At 34.6% G+C, this 27,998-nt stretch overlaps 1 protein-coding gene and 1 long non-coding RNA gene across 3 annotated transcripts in view; one reads left to right on the top strand and one right to left on the bottom strand.

The window, feature by feature from the left end:
- The window catches only part of Lingo2 (leucine rich repeat and Ig domain containing 2), a 1,180,912-nt gene that overhangs the window by 190,010 nt on the left and 962,904 nt on the right, over positions 1-27,998 (bottom strand). The window lies entirely within an intron of this gene.
- LOC131425050 (uncharacterized) lies at positions 15,955-25,505 on the top strand. The gene is made up of 3 exons (XR_009228877.1): positions 15,955-16,033; positions 19,173-19,259; positions 24,782-25,505. It is a non-coding gene; the product is annotated as an uncharacterized LOC131425050 (long non-coding RNA).

Here is a 27,998-nt window from a genome sequence, read left to right on the forward strand (position 1 = left end):
CTGTTGACATGAACCAAAACTAGGTAATAAGTTAGAAGGCGACTAAAAGAAAGATTATCATGCTAGAAGGCAGTGAAGAGGCCCAAAGTAAAAAATAAGGTATGAAGAAGAAATGAGGAAGGTGAAATTATTCAAAATACAAATAGGAAATTCAGTTATGTGACTTTTTTTATTAAGGGTTTGTTTTTAACATCCAATAAGTTTTCTGCTGTTCAAAATGTTAACATGTAGAATTCATTAGATAGTACATGTTGGAAAGTTCTGGTTAGATGTCAAGGCTGCTTAGAGGAATCACAGAATGATTTAAAAAAAAAAAAAAAAAAAAGAATGCCCGCAGAGATCATCCAGCTCAACCCTTTAATTTCATAAATGAAGAATGGTTCATAGAGGGAAAATGGCTTATCCAAAGAGATCCAGCTTCTGAGTGGCAGAATGAGCAATGGATCTAAGGTTTCCCTATTCTTTAGTGAAGAAAGGTTCTCACTATAGAGAACTCAAATGTCTGCTGGGAAAGAAGAACATAACTAAAAATATCCCTAGTTACCACTGATGATAATTACCATTCCCAGATTAGAAACTGTAATAGAAACCCCAAATGGGTATGAATAAATCAAACTTCTTGGTATTTATCTGTGTATAAGAGATGAATGTGTATAGGAGCCAAATGTGAGTGCTAATCTAGTTTCCTCCATTTCTCTTAGTTTTCCACATATTGTAGCACATAATCCTGAAACTTGTTGGCATGACCAAAAAGAGAAAAAAGTTATGAAAGTCTTAGCCAAGGTTGGACGAGTGCTTTTATTCTTTCTCCCTAGATGAGGTGATCTGAAGCTTACCATTGGACTCAGCTACTCTGCTATTCTGTCCTGGGCTAGACCAATGCTTACAAAGAACTCTGGTGAGGTACAACCTTCACTATCCACAAGGCTGATAAAGCTCCCTTTGTTCCCCACAATTGGTTCCTCTTCCATTATGCAACTGAGTACTCATAACTCCCAAGGAGTTGAGGCCTTGCCTCACTCTTGTAAGCATGATATTTAGATACTCTTGACCAAGGAGAAATCCAAAATACAGACTCTTGGCTGGTCTGAATGTCTCAAAAAAGAAACAATATATTCAGTCATATTTTCTAATCAGTCCCCAGAATAGGCCAGATCCTGTCTAGATGAATAAGTTCTAGGATGCCTAATTCTTCCCAGACTCACTGTATCTGACTTTCTGTAAATAAGTTATGTGACTTATCAATTGTTTGAGCTAAAGCAATAAGGGGCACTGGGGAGGAAAACCTGAAAAATAGATAGTTGGGTATTAGTGGCCCAGTTGTAAATTTGGAAGTTTTCATTGACCAAATGTGCAGATATTTGGTGTACAGATATTCTGGGTGATTGAAAAAACTAATCCAGTCATAAACCTTTCTATCTTAAAATTAAGTTTGTTTTTTTGTCCTATAAAATTGAAAACACTGATAAAAGAATACTTGGAAAATGATCAGAATTGCATAAGGAAAAAAAGTGGTTTTCTTTTTATAACATGAGAAATGACTCTAAAAAGATTTGTGATTTGACCCAGAGCATATGAATCTTTGTGGTATAATAACTTAGGTTCCAGTGAACTACTATTTTAGAAGACATTTTCCCCCCTGTAAAATGCAAAGAGCCACAAAGTGACCTCTCTAGACTACCACAGATATTTCAGGGTCTCATTAATATACTTATTGATCTTTAGGTAAACTCATGGGGATTTAGTCAATTCTGACATTGATTCCCATGGGCAATGGAGGACTTTTCTAGATTTAGAGTTGTGCCTCAATTTTAACCATTGGTTTGAACTTCAGATCCTCTAAAATAGAACTTAAGACACCTCATCAGATTTTTGAAACTTGCTGCTTATTTTTTGATTCAACTGTACTTGTTCTTCTGTGACTGTATTACTTTTGGATTCAAAGAGGTTAGCCACCCATAGTCTGATATTCAACTCTCCCTTTAGCTATAAAACCATAGAAGGTATTTAAGCTTTCACATGGAAAGGGCTGTGTTGAGAGGCAGTAACAGACTTATAAACTCTACGTTTTTTTCTTTCTCAACCAAATTCAAGGGTTTGTAAACTGTTTTCCATGAGACCACTGATAATGATTTAATCTCGTAGAGATATCTGTAAAAAGAGAACATTGCTCTTAACCCAAGGAATTTACAATCTAGCTAGAGAAACAAGCAGCAAATGTATAGACACAAACAATGTTAGCTGAAATCACACCACAGAAGTCATTAATAAATATATACTAGTCAGTGTCAGGGCACAGATGTTTGAGTGTAAGAGAACTATCTAGCGTCTAGATGGCCAGTGCTTATGGTAATAGAGTAGGAAATTATTTGTGTTAATAGATATTCTGGGCCAAATGCACAGAAATGGAAAATATTTCAATTCTAAGTAATACAGCTTGGCATAGAAGGAAACCTACATATATTCCTTCCTATGCAGGCATTTGGAGTTTCCCAAAATGGACCCCACATCTGTATTTGCTTTAGTCCCCTCTATATATAGCCATCAAGACAAACTGGGATAATGGGAATTTCTCACAAATGTCTGCTTTCCTGTCTTTGTTGATGCTTCTTCCTTAGCATCTACCATGCCTCTACCCTTCATCCCCTTACGTCCTTATTATGAGGGTTAAAAAAATTGTCTTTCATTGTTATCAACTCTGATAAATTGACTAAGTTGCTTGGCCGTTATGTGTGAGGAAAGGTTATAAAGTCCCTTTAATTCCATGAGTGATTTGGGATGTCCAACAAGAAACAGCTTTGGGAATGGTGGCAAAAATGCCATGTATTTTGTCAACACCATTCAAGGCCTAGAGAAAGTATTTTTCTGGGTCATAAATATCTTCTGTATGCTTTTAAATCAGATGTTTCCCTTTCTTCCTTGACATCTCCACTGTATTTTCCATGTCTTTTAAACTATGTAACTTATTCCACTTTAAGCTTATTCTTGGTTTATCACTAACAATAGACTTAGGTTCCTTAACAATAAAGAATATGTTCTAATCTTTATTTTATCTCCCCATAAATTGAATAAACTGAATATAATGAAGGGAAGAAGGATTAAAAGCTAAAAAAGTAAATTATAGGTTATAGAAATAATTAATTTAGCTGGTATTTATTCTATCATGTTTTCATATATATCAGTTTAATTCCTATCATAATTAGATGCTACAGGGCCTTAACATACATTCTAACTCACAGACTCTAATAAAGAGAAGATTACTGACCCACCATCTAGGTGCCCAGTCTTTCACTTGGGTAAAAAACAAAACAAAACAAAAACAAAACAAAACAAAACAAAACATCTAAATGAAAGAATGATCAAACCCTTAAGGGCTTTTCAGGAAAATTTACATCTTTGAAGAAGAGGTTGAAGAAAGAAAAAAAAACTGTATTTAGGGTTAAATGGATGAAAACTCTTCAGCTCACTGTGATAGAAAGAACAGACTTGGGGAAATCAAGATTTGAAATTTAAGAACAAATCTTGGGCTGGGGATATGGCTCAAGTGGTAGCACACTCGCCTGGCATACACAGGGCGCTGGGTTCGATCCTTAGCACCACATAAAAGTAAAATAAAGGTGTTGTGTCTACCGAAAACTAAAAACTAAATATTAAAAAATTCTCTCTCTCTAAAAAAATAAAAACAAATCTCCTCTCTACCAGTCAGCTCCACCAGCTTACCACTGTGCCCTCTTGAAAACTAACTTTTCTACACCTAATCTCTTCTTTTCCAATGAAATATAATTATGCCTAGTTCTAAAAAGTTCAAAGCTAAATATTTTAATAATTTTCTAAATATTTTAATAACTAATTTCATAATTTCAGACTTGCAAACTTATCAATGCACATGTGATATTTTCCCTTATTATATTCTATGCTATGTTTTCATTGACCCTGGTTTTTCTAGTTCACTATATTGATTACATTGTTAAAAACCACCTCTAAATTTCTGTATAAATAGATGGACTATAAATATATAAATTGGGTTATAGCCACTTGTGGAACTATTGGAGGATAAAATGGGATCACACACACACACACACACACACACACACACACACACAGCTTAATAAATGTGGCTTTCCCCAAAATCTATTATAAATTCTCATCAAAAATGTGACTTAAAAACACTTTATAAGAAGGGAAGACAGACGCCAAGGATTATGGTTGTCAGAGTTATAACCATTCTTGCTCTTCAACTAGACAACTTTAATTTCTATGGTCAGTTCTTTAGATTTTCCTGAGATTACATCATTTGACAGGTAAAAATTTTCAGGAAGAACTTGAAAGAAATTATCAAGAAACTGCTTTATAAAATGTCATTCCTTTGTGTCAAAGCCCATCATTTTAATAAATTAAGCTCACATGTAAGAAAACTATAGTTACTTTGCCTTTATGCTTTGACTTAATGAAGACTGAGTTTTAGTCTGTTGTTCTATAAAGTGGAACGCACCTTATGTCATTTAAATCTCAGATCACTCTATGACCTTCTTTTAGATGTTATACTTCACTGGAAAACAAAGCTGATTTGCTTTCACTGGGCACTTACACAAATATCAACCACAACCAATATGTCCTAGAATGAGACATCACATCAATGTGAGCAGATATCCCTCTCCATCAAAAAATAATCTCCATATTTATGAAGAAAATTCAGTGAGCTTTAGGTAAGGCTTTCAGTTCATACATTTTCTTAAACGTAAATACACTAAGAATAAATACCTTAAATGTCACAAAAGCATAGAGGAAGACAGAAATCAACTTCTGCCTCATTATATCAAACCACAAAGCAGCTGACATTTCTTAAGAAGATTATTTAAACAAAACTGCTTAGGAAAGCTAAGATTGTCCTATTCACAAGTAACCTTTGAAGAGACTAAGTAGATAAAAGACAAAAAGGATATGCAGGATTAACTCTTGCTATTTTTGTGCATACATATTTATATATTATGGAAGTGTCATATACATTAATAATATATTATATATTATGCAATTATGATTAATTATGTATAGTATATAATGTATTATTAATGTAGCTTTTATTCCATAAGATATACATATATGTATACATATGTATACATTTAACCTTTGGGGGAATCTATTGCTATAGCTATTATAAACACATAGAAAATAATTCCATATTTCTACTAAATATTTGCTCAGCACTTATAATTATGAACATGTATGTTTGAGATCATATTAGACCATCAAACAGAACTGTCAATTAGAAGAGTGTCATATGAACTTTGAGAAAAGGGTTACACTAGATAAATGAAGTTAAAATTGACAATATACAGAAAATATTAAAAAATAAACCAGAGATACTATAAATATTTTTTCCAGGTAAATTTTCACACCAAGAGTGAATCTTTGAAGTATTAATTATCTTAGATCACTGACCTAAAACAGTGACATGTTAAGAAACAAACTTGGAAAGCATTGATGGGTACCTCATAGGCATGGGTCATAAAATTCAGATCCTTTTATTGAAATGAGGCTTTCTGTCTACCTCAATGTCACTCCTCTTCAATCTCCTTTGCTATCTCCTCTATTTCCTTTCGTTTTAAATGTTGATATCATTAAGGGTTTGGACTTGGGATCTTTAATTTCATTAAACACTCTCTACACATGACTTTATCAAACTTTATGTTTTAAATGCCATCTGAAATTTATTAGTGTCCAAATTATTACCTCTAATCTAGGCCATTCCTTTAATTTCAGGTTTGACATTTCTTCTCACAGGTGTTACAATATTAACATCTAACATGCCATGTTCAAAAATAGCTCTCAACAAATAACACTACCACCCACCCTGTTCCTCAAAATATCAAGGTATTGGACTCTTCCTAGTATGTTTTCTTCCTTACATACTACCTCCAATTTACCAAGTCCTATCCATTCTATCTCTGAAATACATCTCACATCCATTCATTGATCATCTCTTCTGCCACACTGTAATCTTAGCCACAATCAATATAGATTGGGCTATTAAAGTTCCTTTAAATTCTTATTTCTAGTTTTGTAAAAACAATCTGTTTTTCACTTATCACAATGATCATTTTTGAGAGAGAAAAACAGGGACACATATACATCAGTATGAATATGATTATAGTTCTCTTAAATGGTTATAGCTTATCTAAAATAACTATCATTTTTCTTATGTACCATTATGTAAGAACAAAGAACATACATAAAATGACAAAAAAAGTTTAATTTCAGAAATGTTAAGGAACACAAGCTGCAACTCCAAATAATATGTTACTACTACGAAATGCTGCTAAGAGCTGAAGAAATCTGAGCCATTCCAAAGAAAGGGTAACTGGCAACCTAGATGTAAGCAGATTCCAGAAATTACAACACAGATACATTCCCCTAAGGGTCAGAAATCTCCTGAAATGTGAAAGTGAAACTTGTTGTTGGAGCTATAGTAAACAGGACTGAGTTCTATGGAGGCTGCCATCAGAAACTAGTTCAAGACAATAGGTCTAATAGTAGGGTCAGATTAAAGGTAATGCTACTAGAAACATGTCCTACAATTATTTAAGAAATATTGTCTTGGACTGTTTCTCATCACAGTGGTGGGAAAGGGGTATACAGGGCTGACAGAAGGAGCTACTGCATACCTTAAGGTTAGGGAGCCAAAGGAAAGCTGACTACACAGATAAACTCAGGGATTCTGTACAGCAAGAAAACAACCTAAACCTGGAAAGAAGATAAAACCTTAGAGTTACAAAGCCTGGAAGACTACCTCCTCCTAATGCGGAGCCTTTAGTTCCAGTTAAATGTTATCCATTCAACTACAAGTAACAAAAGGAACTGGATACAGCATGGCTATAAAGATATGTTACAAAGAAGGTGGAAAGAAGAAACAAAACGTATCAAGGGGTGACAAACATTTAAGAAAAAAAATCACTATGGAACATATGAAAACTATAAGCGAACACTTACTTCATTATAGGCTTAAATAAATATATGCAGTGATGGCTTTGAAATAGCACCCTGAAAAGGAAATGTAAAAATTCAAGGAAAAGATGTTTAGAAAATGTGATGAGATGAAACAAAAATAGGTAGAATTACAGAAAGATACAGGTAAAAAATTATTAAACAAAATTAAAGGGAGTAAATGGAAGAACAGACATGATAGAAAATATGGAAATGTACTCATAATGGAATGAGAAAATTAAATAAAACAACTGTCTATTATTTTACTTATTACTGTTACTCTAGTATGTCCTCAGTAACAAGATTCAAAATAAAAGAAGGAAATTCTACATGTCACTTCCATTCCTCAACCTTTTAATGGGCTCATGGACTATAAAAGGAAATTCAAACCTTGCATCATGGTCTATCCTGCATAACTGGCTCTCACTCCCTTAACAATTTAGATTTTGAAATTCCCTCATGTGTTGGCTTTTCATTGTGACCAAGATACATTACAAGAACAACTTAGAAACAAACAACTTTGGCTCATGGTTTCAGAGGTTCAAATTATGATCAGCCAACTCCATTGCTCTGGGTCTGAAATGAGGCAGAACATCATGGTGGAGGAAAGTGGCAGAGGAAAGCTGTTCAGCTATGGCAGCCAGGAAGCAGAAACATAAGAGGGGGAGGAACGAGGGGAATAAGACACAATTCCCTAGGCCACGTTCCTAGAGACCAACTTCCTGTAGCCACACACCACCTGCCTATAGGTACCCAGTAACAGTGGTCCTTTCAAATTATTAATCCATAAAATGGATTAATCCACTGATTAGGTTACAGCTTTCATAATCTAATCATTTGACCTGTGATCATTCCTGCATTAGCAAATGAGCTTATTAGGGAACACCTCATAACCAAACCATAATACCTCACTCAGCCACACTGATCTCCGATGTGCATTGCAGCTCTCTCAAAAATCAAACATGGTTCCCAGAACTTCCCACAGCCGAGTCTCAATGTAATGCTATGAAAGGCCTTCCTTCCACTTCCTCTCTGACATATAAGGTATTTACCCAAGATACTCTCGTCCATCATCCTATTTTATTAATGTGCTGATACTCATATCATGATCATAATTATCTTATTACTTACATTGCTTACTTAGATACTGCTTTTCTCCCTTTACAGAAAAGTCAGCTCCCTAAGAATATAAGCCTGCATAGTTCAACTTCAACACAGTCAGTACTTGATAAAGTCTGATGAGTAAATAAAATGAATTATTTCTAGAGATTTTGTTTGTTTGGTTCCCTGTTTGTTTTTGTGGTGCTGGGATTGAACCCTTAGCCTCCTGAGTGCTAGGTAGTTTCTGTTGGATCTAATGTCTCAATACTCATATCTAGTACTTTGTGGAGTCTGACAGACTTCACCAAAAACATGTAACAAAATTTAAGTCTTCAAATATTTTGATTTATCAAGCCAGTAATTAAATCATTAACTTCAGAATTTTAAAAAAAGTTTTTGTGAGGCTTGATATGGCCTCAGTACTGAAAAAAAAAAAAATTGGTTGTGAATATCCACATTGCTGCTGGCCCGGATGGAGACATTTAAGAGAAGGTAACCCTCAGCAGCCTCACTCAGTCCCTGCACAGGACACTCTCTCTATGGCCATCTCGGATCCCACATCTTTGCTTATTATTCGGTTGAGCACATATCTGTGTGTCACTACCAAATAGACTGACATTTGGTCCATCCGTTCCAACTAAGATTAGTGACATTACTGGTACTTCCTGGAGAGACACTTGGGATTCCAGAGTCACCTTTATGCTGTCCTACTCTGATCAGAATTTATATTTTACTCTAACATAAACATGACCTAACTAGGGTAAGCTTGGGAGATAACTGCTTCATTGTTGTTTTGTACCACATCTTACACTGTGATGATTAAGTTTATGAGTCAACTTGATTGGGTGCTCAGGTAAAAATTTAGTTAAGCTTTGTCCTAGATGTGCCTCTGAGGGTATTACTGGATGAGTAAGTATTTGAATTGGTAGACCAAGTAAAGCAATTTGTTTTCACTACTGTGGGTGGGTGTCATCCCATTTGTTGAAGAGCCAACAGAACAAAAAGGTTGAGTAAGGGAAGATTCACTCTATGCCTGTTTTTGAGTTGGGACATTGGCTTTCTTTTGCTTTTAGAATTGGACTTGGACTATAATTTACAGTAATCTTTCCTGGCTCTTAGACCTTCAAACTTGGATTAAAACTATACCATTGATTTCCCTGGGTCTACAGTCTACTGACAGCAGATTTTGGAACTTCTCAGTTTTTACAATTGTATGAATACATTCCTTTTAAACAAATATTCATATGTTATATAGAAAGTCACACATTCACATATACACATATATCCCTTATATGGGTTCTGTTTCTCTGGAGATCCCCTAATATACATTTAACACACTAATATAATTTTATATAATTGTATTTGAGTTGAGTATCAATTATACTAAACATACATTAATTTAAATTTTTAAGTCTAAACCATTTTTATGGGGCAATAGTGCTTCATAGAGTGATTGGCATACCTCTACGACAACACTACTTTTATGGGAATTTAATTAAAACCAGGCCTTCAGTATCAACCCAGCAAGCTGGTTTGTTATTGTTCCCATGTTCTCTCACCCAGAATCTAGCATATTTTCTGAGGAGACATAGTCCTATAAATTTTTGGTAACATGGACTTTTTCTTGATTTTACACATATAATTGATATTTTTACTAAAAATTTTCACTAAAAATTTTAATATAAAAATCTAATATATATTTGATAGAAAAGAAATTTTCTAAAGCCTGATTTGTTCATTTGTTCTTATAATAAGTGAAAAGTTTGGCTTTTAAAACAATAGGTATATGACATATTAAGATTTTGATCATTTCAAAGGGAATAAGGTAGATATGCAATCAAGCTATTTAGAGATAAAGTTGATATCCTAGTGTTACTTTAAAAGTATTCTCATATGTAAAGGAAAGGGACCAGAAAAGGTATGAGGGGAGGGAAAGTGGAAATATTGGAGAACAATACTGACCAAGTTATACTGTTATATCATGTGCATGTACAAAAAACAAATCCCACTATGATATATAATACACCAACAAAATATGGAAAAAATTCTGGTGGATTTGGGTTCCATGAGGCAAGAGTTTTCCTAAAAATTAATGCAAACTAAACCAGTTATGTCTGAAAAATTAGTCAATATCAACCCATTAATCTGTGTGAGAGTAAATTTATGTTTCATAAGTTACACACTTTCAGAAAACACAGTAAATTCCTCTAAGATCTATGGCTACTATTAGCAACCAGTGTCAAACCTTTTGCTTCTAAATGGTTCACATGCATGATCAAGTTCATTCTTATAAATACTGTAGCAGGTAGATATCATCCCTGTTTTATAAAGAATTATAAAGAAAAAGTAATTTGATCAAGACCATCTTGACATTTAGAATAAAAGTAACCAGTGGCCACAGTTTGATTGAGCCCCATCTAACTCCCCCAAAGATTAAACACAAACTGCTTTTCAATTCACTGGACTAGCTCTCAGTAACATAGTTCCTGGATAATAGTTCCCTGGACTCTACTGATTTTTTTTTTTACTTTGATTTTGACAGCATCTGCAATAATTTAGAAATTCATATCTCTATTAAGAGACATAGCTGAGGATTATAAAATATGCTCTGTCTCCATGTATGCAATGTAGGAGGCAAAGATGCCAATCCAAGACAGCTAGTCAGTGATACAGCCAGGAATTAAAATTTTAATTCTGCCTATCTCACATACAGCATTGATGCATCATTTTTCATGAGACAATTTTTCAAATTTGAATTCAAGATAAGTGATGTAGTGAGATAACAATTTTCTTTCATCGCCCCTAGTCTCGATTAAAGAATTACAGCCTTGCTTTGAAAATCAGGCATTCTTCAATGACACATTAAAATAATCATGAACCATATTTTACTTCCTTTAGCAGTGGGTACTCATGTCCTTAAACCTCTTTTAAGAATATCATATAAAAGCTTAATGATGCTAATATTAACAAGCTCATAAAAATATGTTATAATAAAACTTTAAAAAATTATGTTAACTAATACATAATTATTTTCAATGAATATACATAAACAAGTCTGCACAAAAAATTGGAATTCCACAAAGCAATACCTTTCCCTAATTTCACAAATGAAAAAAAAAATTCAAAGGACAAGTGAGGTTAGAAAAGAATCAGCTCCATCTCAAAAGATAGAAGTACCAGTCTTTATCTTATAAAAGAATGGGTATTTCTCCCTAAATGATCAATTTCACTGAAAGTTTATCCTTTCACTATCAGTGATTCTCAAAAGGCCTGACTTAGAGAAGGGAGTGGTCTGTTCAGTCAGGCCTGAAGCTATTTTTCAGGTTAGTTAAGTATCAAAAACCTTAGAGCAGCTCTGCTGAGTGCATCATTATCTGCCACTGCAGAGTGACAGCCACAGTTGTGCCACTTGGCGATGCAGGGTCTGGACCTTAGCAGTGACCCCACTGGCATCTCAGTCATTACTTAAAAAAAAAAAAAAATCACCAGAGACATAACCTTGGCCACTGGTAATTTGCTCTTGGCAAAAGAAAGCTTACCTTCCAATAGATTTCCAGAGCTGGTTAAAGCACAAGTCCACATACACCTTATTTATATCATATATCCAGGGTGGACATATATGCATGCAGAATAATGTATCCTTAATGCAAATTGTGTGGATGAAATATATCTTGCTTTTAAATGTATTCCTTGTTCTTATTATCCAATTCTGACACCAGCCTCCTCAATCAGCTACATTCCTTTGTATGTACTGGGGCACAAATGTAGAAAGCAAAATGGATAAGAGAAATGTAGATTTTAATTAAAGAGTAGAAAATAAAGCATTTTCCATGGTTAGCAATAGAAATTCTTAGATTCTTTACTTTTCATTTTTCATTGAATTTATTTCTTCCTACTAGGAGATTTAATTTAAAATGCGAAGAAATTTTATTGCCAGAAAGACTTTCAGAAATTTTTTAGAAAATGCATTGAGACATGCATTTTGAAAAATCAGATGTACATTTCAAAATTAAAAAAAAAATAAGATTAAAACATAATGAAAGTTATAAGTGTAAGCACAGAGAAACCTGTGTTGACTTTGAGTGACAAAAGGTAATATCAAGATCATTCTGAATCATCCAAAAAGATCACTGAACTCATTTATTAGTCCTCTTAGATAACATTTAGTCTAATGATTATGACTTACAAATATTTCTGCTCTACCATTCAGTTCACTCAAAAGCATTCTTCTTACATTTCTTGAAATGGTTTAGAAGGTCAAAATTATTTTTATCCAAGAATGGTGTGCATGTAAACACACACAATTCCAAGGTAACCTTGGCTCCTCAAGCAAAACAGAACTGAAGTTAGGTTATCTAAAACTTAAATAGTTGGACTTAAAAACCAGCAGACATCACAAGACAAAAGAACTTTTTCTGGGTTCTTGTGAAGGGCTCTTTTCAGTTCTCTATAAACATTGAGACCTGTGGAAGCCTTACTGTCTGCCTGGTGGCAAACAAAAACATTTTTCTTCCCCAAATTCCCATAAAATAAAAATTTTAATCTTCAATCAATACAAACCCAGATGTTTTTACTGAGAAGATCAGATGTGATCAATGCATATGAGAGAGTGCCTTAAAGTTTGCAAACTAATGAATTCATGCACACTATTGCCTAAGAAATCCTCACAGGATTTCCTATTTCCCACATGAAAGAAGTTATACTTCTTACCAGGTGTTCTTTTGAGTGCACACACATCACTTAAATCTCATGTCTTAATATTTCATTCTCTTCCAGTTTAATTGAAATATTACTATTTAATATCTCTGTGGCTTTGTCCAGAAATTCTCTTACAGAAAACCATTCTCTACCTTTGAACTCCTACTCATACTTTAAAACTTAAATGAAATACCTTCAATGAGGATCTCTTTAAACCCACAGATTTATCACTATTCCTGGAATTTCCCCCATACTGTTACATACACATTTTCTATATCTCTTAGAAAATTCTCTGGTAATTTTTGGTTAACATTTTGCTTTCACTACTAAATTATAGACTTTACAAATCAGGATCATTCTTACACACGTAGCCACAAAACCAATCATAGGGCTTGTTATATGCTAATAATCCAAGTTATTTTCTTAAATACCTAGTGTTATGTGTTAATTTCTTTATTCCATAATATTCTGGTTATTATCCTTATTTAATAAAATATATCCCAGGCATGTAGGACATGCCTTGTACTAACAGGCACTTGGGAAGCTGAGACAAGAGAATATAAAGTTTGAGGCTAGGCTTAGCAACTTAGGCCCCAAGCAACTTAGTGAGGCCCTATTTCAAAATAAAAAGAACAGGCAATGTAACTCAGTGGTAAAGCTCTTCAGGGTTCAATCCCCAGTGCCCAAAAGTAATAAATATGTAAATAAATAAAATATATAATGTAAATATATAAATACATTTACTGAAATCATTAATCAACAATACAAAATTAAAGTTCATATTAAAAATACAAGTTACCTTGAGTCAGAAACTCATAATATTCAAATTAACATTTGTTTCAGTATCCTGATGTAGAAAATTGCCTTAATTATCTGGTGTGAATGAAAAAAAGGAAGTTCTTAGCTGATTAGAGGAAAGTTAATTTGTTTCTGGGATTCAACATGAATTTTGAAGGGGGCAAACCACATTTAAACCATAGCAATGAGAGCAATCTTTCATTTCTCTATCCTGAAGATTTGGGGTTTACATTAGCAAAATCCCAAACTATTGATCATTGTCTCTGTTAGGTTAAGGACAGCAACCATATACATCCTCAATATTTCCATTCAGCTGACTTCAATTACAATGTAAACCGTTTTCCCTAGTGTTTTAATTCTGATTCCCCTGCCTGAAGAAGGGATACTGACTGACTGAAAGGACTCCAGAATTGGTTCAGTAAGCAGTATTAGTTCTCATTATAAATCAGTAACTTCCAGTTCAAGTTTATGTGGAGTTTTGTTATTGAGCAATAGATTCTGGTAGGTTTCAATCTGATCATTTCTAGATGCATTTAGCAAGAACTGAATTTCTGGAACTACAAAGGTCAAGCTGACTCTCAATTAACTGTCCAGATCCCACCCCAGAGGACCTAGACAAGTGGCAAGTTACTTCTACTCAGAAATCACTCTCATTTTCTATAATTGCAAAAATAAGGAGTAAATTTGAGGGAATTTCAAAACTTGATATCTACATTAAATCTGTTAGCTTTATGCCTTAATAGTATATTTAAAGCAGCCCACATTTGTTGCATTTATTGAATGGTCCTAGAGAAGTGAAAACAGCCAGAAGTGGTAAGTTGAATATGGATTCTAAGGATGAAAATGAAGACAGTGAACACTGTAAATGCAGAAAGAACATTTGCTGTTTTGCATTTGCACAGATATTTCACATCTTGAAACTGAATCCCTTTTGTATTGAGTCTAATAAAAATCACATCTCTAAAGTTTCAAGGAGCAGAGGATTAGAGCAACAAAATAAATTGTAAGGAGCAGGCAAATGAGCTAATAGGCTTAAAATGGTTAAGGAAATAGATGAACTAGTGAATCAAATTGCTCAGCATTTTCAATATGAACTAATGACTAGGAAGAAGATTTTCAGTAGAGTTTTATGTATGAAATATAAACCCAAGGGAAAAGAGGAGGTATTTGGCTCAGAACAAAGACACATAAATAGAAGGCCTGGTGATGAAAATGAGAAAATGAAACTTTAGAATCAATATCAAGTACATTTTTCTCATCATAAGATTAGAAACATTCCTATTAGGTTACTTAAATTGAGAAAGAAATAACATAGATACCCCCCCCCCAAATATATTTTAATGAAAAAACTCAGTGAAGTAAGAGAGAGGTATTCTTAAATCTTCCGGGTAATATTAATTTTTATAATTTTTTTGTGGCAAGTTCTTGCTGTAGCATCTGTTTAGTATTAATTTAGGAAGTTAAAATTATTTGTGCAGAAGCTCCTTAAGTCCTTTCTAGAAAAGGGATAATAGATATATTGAATGGACGATAAAGATGTGGGTAGATAGACAGATAAATGAATAGAGGCAGAAGGACTGTTGAAGAGAGAGACAAAATTAATTTACAACACTGTGAAAATTAATCAATCTTTACTTTTTCACAGAAAGAAATGTCTATAACAAAATGCCCTATTTCCTTCCACTTGGGAGTTGAAGAGAACATATATAATTCTGCCCTCCTGGATTTAGGCTCCATGTTCTCAAAATTGGCTACAAACTATAATTCCTCGGGAGGACAGTTTATGGTACAAATTCCTAGAATGTATTGCAAGCCATGGAATCAAAATCTTCAGGAGACGGGCTCGAGCACAGGAAGTCTTAAAGGCACTACTGAGATTATTATGGTTCCAGAATTTAATGTAGCAGCACTCATAACTCTAGGAATGAGAGTTTTAATATGTAAACTTTTCAGTCTTTGAGAAAATAAGTAGTATACTTCATCTCCTAGAATATATGTTCAGTTCAGTTGCCCAAGAGTGTGTTAAAAGTCTGCTGGTTCTGTGTTTAGGCCTTTGCTAAATGCTGGAAGCTGTGGACAGAGTAAGGGGAGGTAGTCATATCAAACAACAATGAGAAAGGAGACTCCCTCCTACAGAATTTAGAGTTTGGTTGCCAAATATGAATAAAAGACAAATGTGAAGCGTGTGCAGGACAGTATAAGATCAGGGATTTGGATACTGGGGAAGTGTAGCAGGAATGTCAAAAGGAAAGATCAGTGTGGGCTTGTGCTGCATCACAGGACTGCTGCAGCTCCTTTGGTCCAGTGTGGAGGATGTTTTATAATAGAAACCTTTGAAATGTGAGATGCCAATACCCAGAATCTCCTTCAGGGGGAGGAGTGTGCACAGTGAAGAATGGAGGAAGGAAGGAGAACAGAGTGCTGTCAGATCTTGCATCGGAGACTATGCAAGAAGGTCAGTGCTTCCTCTCCTCTTCTCCAAACCTAGGATCATTCGAAAATTAGCCCATGCTCTGCTATGACATGGGTTCAAAAGTTGGGGATATTAGGAATCCCAAATGGTTGCTGGAAGCTGAGAGGGTCTGTAGGTATGTGGGAGAAAGGCAAGGGCTGAGAGAGAGAGGATACAGTGATAACTGCAGAGGATTTTTTCATGCATTAGATAATTTGTAGTCTCAACTATGAATTCCTATGGATTTATTTACATGCTTTGGTTATTTTCAGCAATTCTCTAATCCTAGTAGTCTATAAAATGATATGTTTATATAGTATTTTCTAAGAACAAATTGCTTTCTCAAGACCACCATATTATCATCTCTTTTAAAAAGATGAATTCTGATTTACAATTAGAGTCGAGACTGGGTGTCTGTACTCAAAACCAGTTCGGAGATGTGCTTATGACCTATTTTTGTGAATACTTGGAAAACATCTGCTTCATATTTGAGCAAACCATGTTTCCTCTCTGTCTTCATTCCTTCTCTCAATCTTTCCATCATATTATTTCTCTCACTCTTCAATGAATGTGAAATTTGAACTGAGAATCAAGTTCCCCTTCTTGTCCATTCTTTAAGCAATTTTTAATAGAGCTTTAAATTAAAAAGCTTCCTCCTCTTCTTTTGCAAATAGCTTCAATAAAAAGTGAAAGAAACTACTTTATTCCTTCCCAGGCTCAATACACCAGGATTTCTTGATCAGAATTCTTCCTAAAATGACTCTTTCCCTGGGCCTTGGGCCCTTTGGCAGATTTGCTCTGTGCTGAGGTTATCCCTGATCTCCAAGTCTTTGTAGAGCAAACAGATGGAAAGGGATGAAGTTGTATGACATTGTCAAAAATGATTTAATGAAGTTCCACCTTATTCTTACATAGAGTCATGAGAGCAAGTCTTTTCCCACTCAGCCCTGCATGGTTTTATTCACGATAGGAGCACAGCACAGCCCTCATCACTTAGAGACTGCCAGCTGAACCACAGTCAGCCCTCTTCAGATGCAACTGTCCACAGGGGAAGAGCAAGCTGTCAGTCAGACTTTGCCTGGATGGTCAACAGAGTTGTTGTTCTCTATGGGCCTCTCTCCCCAATAGGCCTGCTTTCAGGATGTGTCAGAACTGGGAAAGAGAGGAGCCAGAAACAGTTCTTACATAACCATCCTATCTTACTGCTGTCCACTCCGATCTCAACCCTTTTGAGATGGACATGGAAACTGTCCACTCCATGCTACCATGTGCCCGGCACTCTTAGAAGACATGAACAACTTATTTCACCTAGTTCTTGGGATCCTCACAATAACCTTAAGATAAACACTATTATTATCTCCAATTCACAGAAGAGGAAACTGAAATGTAAAGAGGTACAATGATTTCCTCCGAAGCTCACAGTTATTAAGAGTTCCAGAAAAGGGAAATTAGCAATTCCAAATAAAATCACAGGGATATGTGACTTCTAGCAAAGCCATATGAATAATAACAATTAAGACCATTTTAGGTGATTCTTTTTCCCCCCCTTAGGCCTATATTTCATTCACCCCTAGAAACGTCAGATTAGAGCCAAAGTGAAAGAAGACTTCAGATACCAAGAGAGTCTAAAAATCAACAAAAACTGATAAAAGGTAGGGGCTGAAATTCTGAAAAATACACTGAAGACATCCTTTTGGTGAGGCTGTTGCACCCAAGAGGATCAGACTGTTCTCTAGAGATTTCCTTTAAAAATTTATTCCTTTAATATGGATAATATAGCAACACCACTAAAACAATAACTCCTAGAACTTATCCTGCTTCCCTCTCATTGCTGCTCCAACCATTGCCAGGCAGAAAACAGAATGAAAGGCAAACATTAAAGCAAAAGTAAATTAGAAACAGAATTCTAGAACTATGCTTCAAAAGCAACTAATAAAATAAGTGTGCCACCGGCTAGCCTAATGTAGCAAAGGACAGAAAGTACAAACACTGATTGTGTTTTGATAAATGAGGAAAACGGCAGTTATAGAGGAAATTAAATGTTTGAAAACCTCAACGAAGTGATTGATTTTCTCGGAAAGCGCAAACCAGCAAAATTTACTTAAGAAGTGATAAAAATCTTTAACAGGTCAATAATCATGGAGGATATTAAGTATAAGAACTTGGTCAAATAGTTATTTCCTGAAACAGTGCCAAACTCAGTTTTAAAATTGAATTCTTCATCCTTAAAGGAACACAGAATTTCAATGTTACTTAAAATATTACAGAACTGAAAAAAAATGCAAGGCATTCCATTATTTTTAAGAAGCCAGAGTAACATCCATATCCTGAGAAAGTAAATGAGTAAATGAAAATTAAATTAAAAATTAAAAAATTAAATTAAATGAAATTATGCAATAGTTTTATTTACCATGATGAATAGAGAGAGCCATGAAAACGATTCAGCAGCATATTGCAACAATAAGTGATTATGGTCAAGCATGGTTTCTTCTTTGAGGGCAAAGATGTTTTCATATTATGTATCAATAACTCTAATTCATTATTATAGTAGATCAATGGAGACAGATCACCAGATCCCCTTAATATGCACTTAGAAGCATTTGATAAATCCTGCTTCCTCTTTCGCAAAATCCAAAATTCTTTCCTAATATTTAATAAATGAGTACAATGTAAACCTTAAAATATAAATTTTTGTTTATGTGTATATATTTACACAAAGAAATATTATAATTACTTGAAGTTGATGGGATTTTTAACCAGACAACTCAAAACAATAAACTTAAACAATTAATAGAACTTAAAGGTTTTAAATATTATAAAAAGTGATTCATAAGTTTAATTAAAAATCCTATTTACCATGGCAATAAAACCATAAAAAATTGGGGAATTTAAAAGGAAATAGAACCTGTAGAAATTAAAAACTAAGGAAAATTTGAATACAGGGATATATTTTGGTCCTAAACCAGATGACTTAGTATGGTAAAGATATCAATATTCCCTACATAAATCTAGAAAATAAAACACAGTCCCTGAAAAAAGTATGAACAAAACTATTTTGAAATTGATTTAGAAGAGCAAGTATAAATATATAATAATGTAGAAATGTTTTAAGTGCCATGAGGGCTTTTAATCACCCTTTCAGATACAAAACATAGCGATTATCAGAGTATGGTGCTGACCAAGGAATGGAGAAACTAATGGAACAAAACAGAGAAGTCATACAACCCAGGTAAGTATGAGAATGTAAATAAAAATTGCATTTTAAGTTACTAGAAAAGTAGTAAATATCGGTGGAACAACTTGGGGCATTTTGAACAAGTAAAGCCAGAGACTTATTTCACAATTTATTGGAAATTTAGATTGAGGCACACAGATACAAGAAGTGAAAATACTCCCCAGAGGTATTGGACACCTTATATTGTTACATTGTGTGCATGTGCAAATATGTAACAACAAATTCCATCAATACCTAATGTACAACTATAATTTACCAATAAAAAATATAGAAGAAAAAAATGAAAATAGTAAAGTACTAGGAAAACAAGTTGGTATTTTTGTAATTTGGGTGTATAAAATGCTTGAAATATGAAAACCTGAAAGTAATTTAGAAAAATCGTTGATAAATGTAAGCAGTAAAACATCAAAATAAACCATCAGTCTTCTTTAAGCAATAAACTTACAACAAATTTAGAATAAAATAACTCAATATAATTAGAAACCAAAAGGACTAATATCTGTGCTATTCAAAATACCTAATCATCAATGAGGACAAGATAGAAGACATTTTCGTGCTCAGTATTAATAAAATTGAGAAAATTTAATCAGAGAGATTACTATTCACTTAGAGAAGTAAAATGTTCATGTTACATAAGACATGCATTATCCCTTTGAGTTTACATTTGTACAACTTTCTAAAAGCAATTTGGCAATATCTTGTAAAATAAATACCAATAATTTTGACCCATTAGTTTCACTTAGTGAACATTTGTTTAAGTACTGAAAGGAATATGTACTGAGAATTCCTTGTTCCTTTTCTGGGGCAGGGTGGGGGTGGGGTCTATGGAAATTGTGAAGCACTGGAAAAAGCCTGAATACCCATTAATGAAGGTTATACATTGTGTTATGGTATGTGTATATAGAGAGGTACATCTCTACCTTTGGCAATGGTATATATACACCTTGTCTAGATTATTACTATAACCCATAGCCTAGAACATTACCTGTCACTGATATTCAACAAATTTGTGCATTGGATGAACACTTTATTCATTTATTTTAATTGCTTTTTTTTTAAAAAAAAAAATACATGACAGCAGGATGCATAATAATTCTCATTACACATATAGAACACATTTTTCATATCTCTTTATATAAAGCATGTTCACACCAATTCATGTCTTCATACATGTACTTTGGACAATGATGTCCATCACATTCCACCATCATTGCTAACCCCCTGCCCCTCCCACCCCTCTGCCCTATCTGCAGTTCCTCTATTCCTCCCATACTCCCTCTCCTTACCCCACTATGAGTAAGTCTCCTTATATCAGTGAAAACATTTGCCATTTGTTTATTTGGGATTGGCTAACTTCACTTTGCATTATCTTCTCCATCTGCATTCATTTACTTGCAAATGCCATAATTTTATTCTCTTTTATGGCTGAGTAATATTCCATTGTGTCTATATGCCACATTTTTTAATCCATTCATCTACTGAAGGGCATTTAGGTTGGTTCCACGGTTTAGCTGTTGTGAATTGTGCTTCTATAAACATTGATGTGGCTGTGTCCCTGTAGTATACTGTTTTTAAGTCCTTTGGATATAGACCGAGGAGGGGGATAGCTGGGTCAAATGGTGGTTCCATTCCAAGTTTTCCAAGGAATCGTAGTTTTGATTTGTATTTCTCTAATTGCTAGAGATGCTGAACATTTTTTCATAGTTTTGTTGACTGATTGTATATCCTCTTCTGAGAGATGTCTGTTCATGTCCTTGGCCCATTACAAAAACAACATGGTATTAGTACTAAAACAGACTGGTAGACCAATGGTACAGAATAGAGGACACAGAGACTAACCCACAAAATTAAAATTATCTTATATTAGACAAAGGCATCAAAAATATGCACTGGAGAAAAGATAGCAACTTCAACAAATGGTGCTGGGAAAACTGGAAATCCATATGCAACAAAATGAAATTAAACCCCTATCTCTCACCATGCACAAAACTCAACTCAAAGTGGATCAAGGACCTGGGAATTAAACCAAAGACTCTCTAAAAGAAGAAAAAATAGGCCCTAATCTTCATCATGTGGGATTAGGCCCCAACTTCCTTAATAAGACTCCTATAGCGGCAAGAATTAAAACTAAGAATCAATAAATGGGATGGACTCAAACTAAAAAGTTTCTTCTCAGCAAAAGAAACAATCTGTGAGGTAAACAAAGAGCCTACATCTTGGGAGCAAATTTTTACCCCTCACACATCAGATACAGCACTAATCTCTAGGGTATATAAATAACTCAAAAGGCTAAACACCAAAAACCCAAATAACCCAAACAAATGTATTTTTATGTGACTAAATAAAGTAGAATACAACATAAAATCATGCATCTATCAAATTTGTAAAATTTTCAAATTGTTATGACAAACATGTAATTATATGAGATCAGAATGTTGAAGTATGAACAGAGCACTCCATTCATACTGAAACTGTGGTATTTGGAGTCAAATTTTGATTTGCATTTCTCTGACTGCTATAGATGGTGAGCATTTTTTCATGTACTTGTTGATTGATTGTATGTCCTCCTCTGAGAAGTGTCTGTTCGGTCTTTGGCCCATTTGTTGATTGGGTTATTTGTTATTTTATTGTTTAATTTTTTGAGTTCTTTGTATACTCTGGATATTAGGGCTCCATCTGAAGTGTGAAGAGTAAAAATTTGTTCCCAGGATGTAGGCTCCCTATTTACCTCTCTTATTGTTTCTCTTGCTGAGAAAAAACTTTTTAGTTTAAGTCCCATTTGTTGATTCTAGTTATTAACTCTTGTGCTATGGGCATCCTATTAAGGAATTTGGAGCCCAACCCAACAGTATGTAGATCGGAGCCAACTTTTTCTTCTATCAGATGCAGAGTCTCTGATTTGATATCAAGCTCTTTGATCCATTTTGAGTTAACTTTTGTGCATGGCGAGAGAAAGGGATTCAGTTTCATTTTGTTGCATATGGATTTCCAGTTTTCCCAGCACCATTTGTTGAAGATACTATCCTTCCTCCAATGCATGCTTTTAGCCCCTTTATCAAATATAAGAAAGTTGTAATTTTGTGGATTGGTCTCTGTGTCCTCTATTCTGTACCATTGGTCCACCCGCCTGTTTTGGTAACAGTACCATGCTGTTTTTGTTACTATTGCTCAGAAACACAAACTTTAACTTCAGATTCTTGTGATTCCAAATTCTGTTCTTTGTCAGTGTTCATATAGCCTTAGCAACTGTCCAATTTCCCCATTTCCTTTTTTACAATAATTTTATGCTTAACAAACAACATCCTGGCTATACATCTGGTTTCCCAGTTACATGCCCCAAATAATGCATATTCAAGCTTTTTTAAGATGGCCACCCTATTGTACATAATATCTTTTTAGTTTACTGAACACCTATAGAAAGTTGAAGTATTATAACTCAGTCCCTTAAGTCCTTATTACCCTGGGAACAAATTAAAACAAAAATCAAGTTTCTGAGATTGCAAAAATCAAGGAACAAACTGTACCTATGCAAACCCAAAAACTCAGGTCACTTTTTGAAAATTTGTAGTAGTTTATAAACACAATTGTTTTTACAAATTCAACAGACACTTAATGAAAAGCTTTCTAATGAAGAGCCCCACTTTACCACCAAGTTTTAGAGGAGACTTACTAGAAGCAAAAACTGAAGTGCCAATGAAGAGTTCTCAAGTAAGAGAAAATGTACTAAAGGAAGGTCTGAGAAAGGAGGAACTTGAAGTTGATTAGGGAGTCTGAAGGCAAGGAAAGCAGGTTTCACTCCAGCCCAGACTGTGCTCTCAGTTTCTTGCATGCCATTTCCTTCTTCTTTTCCCCTCCTTTCTTTTGAAATTGGATTAAAACTGAGGCTTAGGGCTGAGTGGAGCATGTCTAGTAGACAAGGCTTTGGCTGGAAAACTTGTATTATACTATCTATAGGGGTAGCAGTGAAGGGCTACCTGACATGGACAAGGGTGGGTACCCTTCCAGCTGCTGTTTTGACTTAGAAAAACTTGGCATGGATGCACAGCAGTTCCTAAGGATACCTGAGAATGAATTTCACAGGGGAAGAATCTGAATTTACAACATAGCTAAGGGACAGTCCATGACCAAGTAGGCATTGAGGAAGTTGTTAGTTTCAATTTTCATTTCCACTGAAAATATTTATAAAGGATTATCTTGAAAAGCAGTTCAATTAGATTGCACTTATTCCTATATTTTTCTTCAAAGAAAAATAAAATACAACAATAAAACAAACCTAAAAGGAAGTTGCACATAGACATACACCTGAAGAACAGATCTGGTTACTGAATTCCAGTCTTCATTTTCACTCATGATTTGGATGAATGACAAACTGTTTTAGCACATGTATAGTAATGTTAACCATAAGTAATTTTATTTGGTTACTTAAATGATTAATGTATAATATATTTCAATTTGGTTTGATGACTTCTTTGGGGGGGGGGGGGGTACCAGGAATTGAATCCAAGGCTGCTTAGCCACCAGCCCTTTTGTTGAGAAACAATGTCTTCTACAGCCACTGATTTGTTCAGTTACTATTTAATAATAGCTTCCAAAGAAAAGTGTCTGCCACTTCGCTTGTCCCACGCTCCATCTCCACTTGCTGTGAATCCAATAAAGCTGCAGTCTCCAAGTTTGCTTACTAACATAAATCTTAGTTCCCATATCTTGCATCTGTCTTTAGAATGAAGCTGTCTCAGAAACACGAGATGTTTCTTAGGGCCTCACTAAGTTGCTTAGGCTAGGCTTGTACTCACAATCCTCCTGCCTTAGCCTCCTGAGCCTCTGGGATTACAAGTGTATGCCACCATGCCCAGCTTATGATTTATTTAAAATGATCTGGACCATATTTCCCCACAAGTATTATGAAGTTTTAGGTAAATTAACAGAATGAAAGTGCCGAAACTATGCTATGGCATATTTTAAAGTCAATTAAAATTCCCTTAAATAATAAATGTAACTAGTTCTTTGTTTCAAACAAGTTTTAATGGGCATATGTGCATACTTTCTATTTTTTGCACTTAACATGCATCTATATTTTAAGATTCTCATTTCAATTGACAAATTCTAATTACACATATTTATGGGGTACACTTGATATTTTGATGTATGTTTATATTGTGAAATTATGTAACTAATTAGCAAATTCATTTTTTTCCTTAAGTAACCAATTCATAAGCTAGTTTTCTGATATCAAATTTTGTTGATTTTCATACTTGACCATTATAAATAAAAAAGACCAATCTAAAAATCCAAATGAACTTTTAAATTCCTTTAGAGCCTTCTGGGGTTTTCTGGCATTATTTAGAACTCTAACAAATAAAGAGCAATTGGCATGTTTCTTGCTTTACTAGATTGCTTACCCAACAAAAGAAAAATTTTAAAATATTTTATTTAAGCTTCAGGTGACTAAGAACATTATTTTTTTATCTGAATGCAGTTGTTTTGTCTTTTCTTATAAAGTAACCTATTACCCACAGGTGCATTCGTCTGAGACTTTTTAAACTAGAAAAAAACATGACAGATGTCTGTTCAACAGAGATAATGACTTGGAGCATCTCACAGCCTCACTGAACATGAGATTCTGGTTCTTACAACTGCTGAGAAATATTGTGCCTGATAAAATTTAGTAAATACAATTCTCTACCTTATGAAAGGAATCCAAGGCAACTGTGAAACTAGTGATTCCAGAGCACCAAGGTTAATGCAGGTAACCTCTAATGTTCTAATGGGTGGAGAAGATCTGTTGAATCAAGCATGTCAGCATGTATCTTGCCCCGACTACTCTACTGGACTCCAATAAAAACAATGGTCCTCTTGGGTGATATTTTGAGGAAAGGCTTGCACTGATTTTATGTGAGAGGCCCACTCTTTAAAAAGAATCATGTTGCTTGCATCTATTATGTTTAAAAACTATAGTAAGAGGGAGTGAAACTGAAGAAAAAAAAATACCTGGCTTCCAAGTTATTTGTTAGCATATAAGCTGAATTGTGTGCATATTTTTTGTGCTATCTTGCTGCTTCTTTTGTATCAGTCTTCCCCTACCCCCAACATCAACTCACAGGTCATGACTGCTCCATAAAAGAAACTAACAAACAAAAAGACTCACAATCTGTCCTTCCTGCTCTCCCTTCCACTCTTTTCTGCTGTTGTTCTTCATCTCTGATTTTATAATCTACAAATGTACATTGCTAATAAATTCATTTTTCTACAGTCACTTGTTTGTTCAGTTAATATTTAATAATAGCTTCCAAAGAAAAGTATCTGCCCCTTCCCTGGTCTTGCTATCTGGTCCCCATACTCCATCTCCACTTGCTGTGAATCTAATAATGCTGCAGTCTCAAGTAAATCTTAGGTCCCAAATCTTGCAGCTGTCTTTAGAATGAGAGAGTCAGGTGGAAAAAAAAAATCACAAGAAAAGATTTGGATTCACCTAGCTTGGGTCAGAGATGCACTAAACAACCACCTGGAGCTAAGGAGATAGAGATATATGGTGTAGATGGAAGCCATCTCAAAACCACGAGGTGTCAGTAGAGGAATAAGCCTTTTCCAGTGGAGAAAGACCTACTGGGGAAACCAATAGCATTATCTATTCTATTATCTGGGTTAATATGAAGTGCAGTAGTTTTTTTACTATGGGGTTAAAATTTGTGTTTTAGAAGTTGTTTTACTTTTTTTGTTCGTGTAATTCCTTGTCCACTACTCCCTACCCCAGAATATGGCTATGGTGGTAGTAAGCCTTGAAGGGAACAGTTACTACTTGCAGTGGAGTTTAACCTAGATATTGTCCATGCATATCCATTCAGCACAAACTGGTATAGCACAGTGAGAACTGACACAGACAGAGAGTAAAATGTTTCTGGGAAGAAGGAAAGGATTCAACAAAGGAACAAAGTGAAAGAATACCTTTTTGAGTCCACTGTGAAAACATGATGAAACTGAAGTGTCAGGGGAATCTTACAGGAAATCAACTACTGGAACATTGTAAGTAACAGTTGAGAAATTTAGTTTTTATCTTTTGGTAACAGATAAATTAAAACTGGAAAAGATCATATTCATATTTGTGCTTTGGAAAACAACTCCAGTGGGAGTAAGGTCAATCAGAGGAGCAAAAACCAGATGTGAAAAATAATTATATATAAGTTTATGATAAATATTCCAGATAAAAGTCCTAGTTACTTCTTGATATGAGAGACATTGGAAAGGAAACATCAATAGAAACAGTAGTTAAGGGGGAGTTGAGAGAGATCCAATAGCCAAAGGTAAGGGAGAATGCAAACCTGAACTATTGGCATGAACATTGTGCCAGGAGGTTGATAATTAGTAGATACTTACTGGTGACCTGAAACCTAGGTTCAGTAGCACCCCCTTATCTACAGAAGATATGTTCTAAGACCCCCATATGGATGTCTGAAAGCAAGTGGATGGTAGCAAACCCTATGGATGTCTGAAAGCAAGTGGATGGTAGCAAACCCTATATATATATATATATATATATCATGTTTTCTCCTACCTATACATATCCAAATAAAATTAATGCATAAATTATGCACAACAAGAGATTAATAGCAACAATATACTATAATAAAAATTATGAGGATGTGGTGTGTCTCCCAAAATGCTTTATTTTAATGTAGATCATAGTGACCTCAGCATATAGTTTTTTTTTTTTTTTTTTCTGTCCTGATTAAGTCAAATGCTTTCACCTTTTCACTTAAATGAAGTCCTTTATAGTTCTCTTTGGCATGGCTGAATTGCCAGCATACTACTTTTGTACTTTGGGACCATTATTAAGTACAATAAAGGTTACTTAAACATAAGTGCGTGGTACTGTGACAGATGATCTGATCACTATGGTGGCTACTAAATGACTGATGGCAGTGTCATTTATCTTGTGGATGTGCAGGATGGAGCTGGACAATGTGAGATTTCATCATACTAAAAAAATCTAAGATTTTTTTTTTATTTTGGAATTTTCCACTTAAAAGTTTGGGCTATGATGCACCCTGATTGACTATGGGTAATGGAAACTACAGAGTGACACAGAGATGAGGGGCTACTGTGACATGAATGCAAAGACACCCATTTCTTTTATAATATGTCTAAGATATGTTTGAAAGTATCCAATGGTTTGTTTCTACAGGACAGATATTTTTAAAGGACACTATAAGCTAATCTACAGAATTCAGATAGAAAATAAGATATAGGAGAAATTAAATAATATGGCTTAAAAGCAATATATGATGGTACCATATGTTGCTCCCACTAGTTCATTTTTTGTTTGTTTATTTGGTAATGGGAATTTAACCCAGGGACACTTAACCACTGTGCCATATCCTCAGCCTCTTTTATTTATTGAGACAGGGTCTTGCTAAGTTGCTTAGGGCCTTGTCAAGTGGTTGAGGCTGGCCCTGGACTTGCAATCCTGCCTCAGCCACCTGAGTTTCTGGGATCTCCAGCATGAGCCTCAGTTCCTGGCCTACTAGTTGTTTTTAAGACAAAAAGAAATAAGAGCAAGAATACACATTTGAAGATTTACCAGCAAAATTAAGAGTATAGATCATGACACAAAGTCACTTTGTCTATTTTGTGGACTACAGAGTTTGCCTGATTCAATTATCACCACCACTACACACATATACCGTGTATAGCCAATTTTCTGCCTAAATGGTATCCAACTTGGCTATTTACAATTCA

The sequence above is a fragment of the Marmota monax genome, unplaced genomic scaffold (genome assembly GCF_021218885.2).
Source record: "Marmota monax isolate L192 unplaced genomic scaffold, Marmota_monax_Labrador192_F-V1.1 WCK01_AAM20220418_F8-fsc00033, whole genome shotgun sequence".
Classification (NCBI taxonomy): Eukaryota; Metazoa; Chordata; class Mammalia; order Rodentia; family Sciuridae; genus Marmota; species Marmota monax.